Raw genomic sequence first — 7,057 nt, forward strand, 5'->3', positions numbered from 1 at the left:
CTAGATTGATATAGCTATAAATATATCTGTAGATAGATAGATATAGCTAGATATATATAGCTATAGATAGATAGATATAGCTATAGATATATAGCAAGGCCGATGTTTATTAATATGTTTAATTTTGAAAAAAAACAGGAAAAAAATGGCGTGGGCTCCTGTGCAATTTTCTGCACCAGAGGGGGAAAGCTGACGGCCAATATTTGTAGCCTGGGAAGGGGGAAATACCCTTGGCCCCTTCCCAGGCTATGAATATCAGCCCGCAGCTGTCTGCATAGCCTTTACTGGCTATTAAAATAAACAGCAATGAATAGCCCCAAAATACACACAGGGGACCGCATGTGAATCAGCAAGACGTAAGAATCAACAAAGTCCTCCAGCACCATTAATATAAAATAATTTTATTCATATACAAAACTTTAAGAACAATTAAAATTCAGGAGATGCAAGTAAACCAACAATGATGGCAAAAAAAGCGCAAATGCTGGACAAGATATTAACAGAATTATGCCTTAAATAGGGCAATATAGGGTATGCCACATCCTAAAATAATGATACAGCCAATCTAGGCAAGAATGTAAGCAAAATCACATACAAAAAATAAAGTGCATAGTGCAAAAAGCCATTTAGACCGTCGGACTCTAAAGCGAATTGTGAGAGAGGATCACAAGACCATGGTTCCGAAAATCACTACTGAGCTCAATGAACACCTACAGAACCCAGTTTCCACGAAAACTGTTCGTTGGGAGCTGCACAAGTCTGGATTCCATGGAAGAGCTGCAATTAGAAAGCCGCTGGTCTCAATGACAAATGTTTCCAAGCTTTTAGAGTGGTGTAAAAACCTGCTAACACAGAAAAATGCACACAGGTAACGCTTGCATAAGAACCTATTCACACAGATAAATGTGATGCACAGTGTCTGGACAACCTATTGATCATGCCCATAGTATTAGTATTAATTTTTCATCTTTTTTGCACTTTCTATCATCTTTTTGCAGGGTGCAGCAGGGCCCCTTTATGTTGTTCCTTGTGTGTTGCATGTATATATATATATAGTGCTGGACAGCCCACCTGCTAATTTATCTGTGTGAATAGTGTGTTATGCAAGCCTTACCTATGTGCATTTTTTTGTTAGTGTCTTATGCAAGCCTTACCTATGTGCATTTTTGCTACTAGGCAGCCAACCCCTCTAATGTTTGGGCGAGTGGGTGGTTGCTCTCATCAGTAGCTTGCACCTGTGCTGCTTTAGCATTTATTATCAGGGGCCTGTTGCACCCTGAGAGTGCATTTGTCATCTGACAAGGTTTTGGTGACTTTGCTCTTCATGTTGTGTTTTTTGAATTTTTCTGTTAGCTGTTTTTGATGTTAGAGTAGGACTCGCAAGTTTATGAGGACCCTTGATGTTGGGTTGCGAGCTTATCCATTTTGGCCAAAAATGTAACTAATACCTCATCTAATGTATTATGTACATTATTTAATTTTTCATCTTTTTTGCACTTTTTATCATCTTTTTGCAGGGTGCGGCAGGGCCCCTTTATTTTGTTCCTTGTGTGTTGCATGTGTATATATAGTGCTGGACGGCCCGCCTGCTAATACTATGGGCATGATCAATAGTGTCACGGCCACTCCTTCCGCTCATTCTTACCCGCTGCGGCGCGCTCCTCCTGCAGGCGCGCATCCTCTCCTTCATTCTCTGCTCTCTGGTTCTCGTCGGGTGTACGTGCGCACCACCCACTCCAGCACTTCCTCTTTCTGATTTGCGGGCGCTCTGTATCTCCTCTCTGTGATCCTGGAGGACCGTGACCTGGAAGTCCTCCAGCACTCCATGTATATAAGGTGATTCTTTCTCAGGTCTACCATTGTCTTTGCACTGCCTGTTCTGAGTCTCCGCTCTGTCCAGCTAGTTCAGCTTCTCTGCCTTCCCGGGCTTCCTTGTCTCCTCGTCCAGTCCAGTCCTCCCAGTGTCCTCTCCGTACTATGTAGTCTGGAGTCTCTGTCCTGTCCTGCTTCCTTTGTGTCTTCCCCTTCGCAGTTCTCCTTTGGTCTCACCGGTTCCCAGCTCTTACCTAACTGTACTTCATCTTGTCTCACTTTGTCCGTCCTGCGCCTAGCTTCTCTATCTTGTACTTCCTACTACCTGTCTCCGGGTTCCAGCTTCTGCGGCAATAGTCTCCCTTGGGTCTGGTCCTAACGCTCCCTGTATAGGCGGTGGTCTACCTGGTCAGCTCACCCTTGGGAGGTTCGTTGTCGTGGATCTGCGGGTCCACCCCAGATATTCCAATAGGACTGCACTCGGATGACATCTGAGTGCAGTCTGATTCTCACAGTACAGACAGGCCATGGACCCCGCTGGTACCCCGACTCCTACCCAGAAGGAATTATTATTCCTCCGGGAGAATCAGTCCAGGATTATGTCCTTTTTGAAGGCCATGGAGTCCCGACTCTCGTCCCTGCAGGCCTCTGACCCTGTTAGCGCCTCTCTGTTAGCAAGTCTCCAACAGGAGCTGGCCCAACAGCGTGACACTCAAGCTCATATTCTTAGTTTTATGGCTTCTGTGGATGATCGCCTTCCTGCCCTCCAGTCTTCCGCTCCCATTCCCTCTCTGGCTTCAGCTCCTCATCCGTCTCCCCGTCTGGCTAAACCTCCTCGCTATAGTGGGGATCCTAAATTGTGCAGAGGGTTTTTAAACCAATGCCAGCTTCATTTTGAGTTACTTCCCATGCAGTATCCCACTGACCGTTCTAAAGTAGCATTTGTAATATCTCATTTAGAGGGCGAGGCTTTGGCGTGGGTTAATCCCCTTTGGGAGCGGGATGATCCTCTTGTTTCCCAACTCTCCACCTTTGTTGAAAAGTTTCGTAAAGTATTTGATGAACCGGGTCGTTTGGCCTCTACCACCGAGTCTCTGTTTAACCCCTTTACCACCAAGGGTGGTTTGCACGTCAATGACCAGGCCAATTTTTACAATTCTGACCACTGTCCCTTTATGAGGTTATAACTCTGGAACGCTTCAACGGATCCTGGTGATTCTGACATTGTTTTCTCGTGACATATTGTACTTCATGATAGTGGTAAAATTTCTTTGATAGTACCTGCGTTTATTTGTGAAAAAAACGGAAATTTGGTGAAAATTTTGAAAATTTCGCAATTTTCAAACTTTGAATTTTTATGCAATTAAATCACAGAGATATGTCACACAAAATACTTAATAAGTAACATTTCCCACATGTCTCCTTTACATCAGCATAATTTTGGAACCAAATTTTTTTTTTGTTAGGGATTTATAAGGGTTAAAAGTTGACCAGCAATTTCTCATTTTTACAACACCATTTTTTTTTTAGGGACCACATCTCATTTGAAGTCATTTTGAGGGGTCTATATGATAGAAAATACCCAAGTGTGACACCATTCTAAAAACTGCACCCCTCAAGGTGCTCAAAACCACATTCAAGAAGTTTATTAACCCTTCAGGTGTTTAATAGGAATTTTTGGAATGTTTAAATAAAAATGAACATTTAACTTTTTTACACAAAAAATTTACTTCAGCTCCAATTTGTTTTATTTTACCAAAGGTAACAGGAGAAAATGGACCGCAAAAGTTGTTGACCAATTTGTCCTGAGTACGCTGATACCCCATATGTGGCAGTAAACCACTGTTTGGGTGCATGGGAGAGCTCGGAAGGGAGGGAGCGCCGTTTGACTTTTCAATGCAAAATTGACAGGAATTGAGATGGGATTTGCGTTTGGAGAGCCACTGATGTGCCTAAACATTGAAACCCCCCACAAGTGACACCATTTTGGAAAGTAGACCCCCTAAGGAACTTATCTAGAGGTGTGGTGAGCACTTTGACCCACCAAGTGCTTCACAGAAGTTTATAATGCAGAACCGTAAAAATAAAAAATCATATTTTTTCACAAAAATTATATTTTTGCCCCCAATTTTTTATTTTTCCAAGGGTAAGAGAAGAAATTGGACCTCAAAAGTTGTTGTCCAATTTGTCCTGAGTATGCTGATACCCCATATGTGGCAGTAAACCACTGTTTGGTCACATGACAGAGCTCGGAAGGGAAGGAGCGCCGTTTGACTTTTCAATGCAAAATTGACAGGAATTGAGATGGGACGCCATGTTGCGTTTGGAGAGCCACTGATGTGCCTAAACATTGAAACCCCCCACAAGTGACACCATTTTGGAAAGTAGACCCCCTAAGGAACTTATCTTGATGTGTTGTGAGAGCTTTGAACCCCCAAGTATTTCACTACAGTTTATAACGCAGAGCCGTGCAAATAAAAAATATTTTTTTTCCACAAAAATTATATTTTAGCCCCCAGTTTTGTATTTTTCCAAGGTTAGCAGGAGAAATTGGACCCTAAATGTTGTTGTCCAATTTGTCCTGAGTACGCTGATACCCGATATGTGGGGGGGAACCACCGTCTGGGCGCATGGGAGGGCTCGGAAGGGAAGGAGCATCATTTGGAATGCAGACTTAGATGGATTGGTCTGCAGGCGTCACATTGTGTTTGCAGAGCCCCTAATGTACCTAAACAGTAGAAACCCCCCACAAGTGACCCCATATTGGAAACTAGACCCCTCAATGAACTTATCTAGATTTGTTGTGAGAACTTTGAACCCCCAAGTGTTTCACTACAGTTTATAACGCAGAGCCGTGAAAATAAAAAATCTTTTTGTTTTCCCACAAAAATTATTTTTTAGCCCCCAGTTTTGTATTTTCCCAAGGGTAACAGGAGAAATTGGACCACAAAAGTTGTTGTCCTATTTGTCCTGAGTACGCTGATACCCCATATGTTGGGGTAAACCCCTGTTTGGGCACACGGGAGAGCTCGGAAGGGAAGGAGCACTGTTTTACTTTTTCAACGCAGAATTGGCTGGAATTGAGATCGGACGCCATGTCGTGTTTAGAGAGCCCCTGATGTGCCGAAACAGTGGAAACCCCCCAATTATAACTGAAACCCTAATCTAAACACACCCCTAACCCTAATTCCAATGGTAACCCTAACCACACCTCTAACCCTGACACACCCCTAACCCTAATCCCAACCCTATTCCCAACCGTAAATGTAATCTAAACCCTAACTTTAGCCCCAACCCGAACCCTAACTGTAGCCCCAACCCTAACCCTAGCCCTAACCCTAGCCCTAACCCTAGCCCTAACCCTAACCCTAGCCCTAACCCTAGCCCTAACCCTAGCCCTAATCCTAGCCCTAATCCTAGCCCTAACCCTAGCCCTAACCCTAGCCCTAACCCTAGCCCTAACCCTAACCCTAGCCCTAACCCTAGCCCTAACCCTAGCCCTAACTCTAGCCCTAACCCTAGCCCTAACCCTAGCCCTAACCCTAGCCCTAACTCTAGCCCTAACCCTAACCCTAGCCCTAATCCTAACCCTAGCCCTAACCCTAACCCTAGCCCTAATGGGAAAATGGAAATAAATACATTTTTTTTATTTTTCCCTAACTAAGGGGGTGATGAAGGGGGGGTTGATTTACTTTTATAGCGAGTTTTTTAGCGGATTTTTATGATTGGCAGCCGTCACACACTGAAAGACGCTTTTTATTGCAAAAAATATTTTTTGCAATACCACATTTTGAGAGCTATAATTTTTCCATATTTTGGTCCACAGAGTCATGTGAGGTCTTGTTTTTTGCGGGACGAGTTGACGTTTTTATTGAAAACATTTTCGGGCACGTGACATTTTTTGATCGCTTTTTATTCCGATTTTTGTGAGGAAGAATGACCAAAAACCAGCTATTCATGAATTTCTATTGGGGGAGGCGTTTATACCGTTCCGCGTTTGGTAAAATTGATAAAGCAGTTTTATTCTTAGGGTCAGTATGATTACAGCGATACCTCATTTATATCATTTTTTTATGTTTTGGCGCTTTTATACGATAAAAACTATTTTACAGAAAAAATAATTATTTTGGCATCGCTTTATTCTCAGGACTATAACTTTTTTATTTTTTTGCTGATCATGATGTATGGCAGCTCATTTTTTGCGGGACAAGATGACGCTTTCAGCGGTACCATAGATATTTATGTCTGTCTTTTTGATCGCGTGTTATTCCACTTTTTGTTCGGCGGTATGATAATAAAGCGTTGTTTTTTGCCTGTTATTTTTTTCTTTTCTTACGGTGTTTACTGAAGGGGTTAACTAGTGGGCCAGTTTTATAGGTCGGGTCGTTACGGACGCGGCGATACTAAATATGTGCACTTTTATTGTTTTTTTTTTTTTTTTTTAGATGAAGAAATGTATTTATGGGAATAATATATATTTTTTTTTTTTCATTATTTTGGAATATTTTTTTTTTTTTTTTTTACACATTTGGAAATTTTTTTTTTACTTTGTCCTAGGAGGGACATCACAGATCAGTGATCTGACAGTTTGCACAGCACTCTGTCAGATCACTGATCTGACATGCAGCGCTGCAGCCTTCACAGTGCCTGCTCTGAGCAGGCTCTGTGAAGCCACCTCCCTCCCTGCAGGACCCGGATCCGCGGCCATCTTGGATCCGGGGCTAGAGCAGGGAGGGAGGGAGGTAAGACCCCCGCAGCAACGCGATCACATCGCGTTGCTGCGGGGGGCTCAGGGAAGCCCGCAGGGAGCCCCCTCCCTGCGCGGTGCTTCCCTGCACCGCCAGCACATCGCGATCATGTTTGATCGTGGTGTGCCAGGGGTTAATGTGCCGGGGGCGGTCCGTGACCGCTCCTGGCACATAGTGCCGGATGTCAGCTGCGATAAGCAGCTGACACCCGGCCGCGATCGGCGGCGCTCCCCCCGTGAGCGCTGCCGATCGCTATGACGTACTATCCCGTCCAGGGTCAGATAAGCCCAGGGCACCTCGACGGGATAGTACGTCTAAGGTCACAGAGGGGTTAATCTTCATCAAGGTACGCTTTCGGTGGGTCAATACGCCATCCGGTTTCGCACCCTTTCATCTGAATTAGGATGGAATAATGAGGCTTTAGTGGGAGCCTTCTGGCGGGGGCTTTCTCCTTGAATCAAGGACGAGTTGGCGGGTCGTGATACTCCGACGTCTTT

At 44.1% G+C, this 7,057-nt stretch overlaps 1 long non-coding RNA gene across 2 annotated transcripts; it reads right to left on the bottom strand.

Moving 5' to 3' along the window:
• Window positions 1–381: 381 nt before the first annotated feature.
• On the bottom strand, window positions 382–1,737 carry LOC138667394 (uncharacterized). Of its 2 annotated transcripts, none has more exons than XR_011318737.1 (2): window positions 1,646–1,737; window positions 382–842 (listed from the first exon to the last, which is right to left on the bottom strand). It is a non-coding gene; the product is annotated as an uncharacterized lncRNA (long non-coding RNA). The 2 variants fall into 2 exon arrangements; XR_011318738.1 differs by having other exon boundaries at window positions 382–845.
• Window positions 1,738–7,057: the final 5,320 nt, after the last annotated feature.

Source organism: Ranitomeya imitator, chromosome 2, assembly GCF_032444005.1.
Source record: "Ranitomeya imitator isolate aRanImi1 chromosome 2, aRanImi1.pri, whole genome shotgun sequence".
Lineage (NCBI taxonomy): Eukaryota > Metazoa > Chordata > Amphibia > Anura > Dendrobatidae > Ranitomeya > Ranitomeya imitator.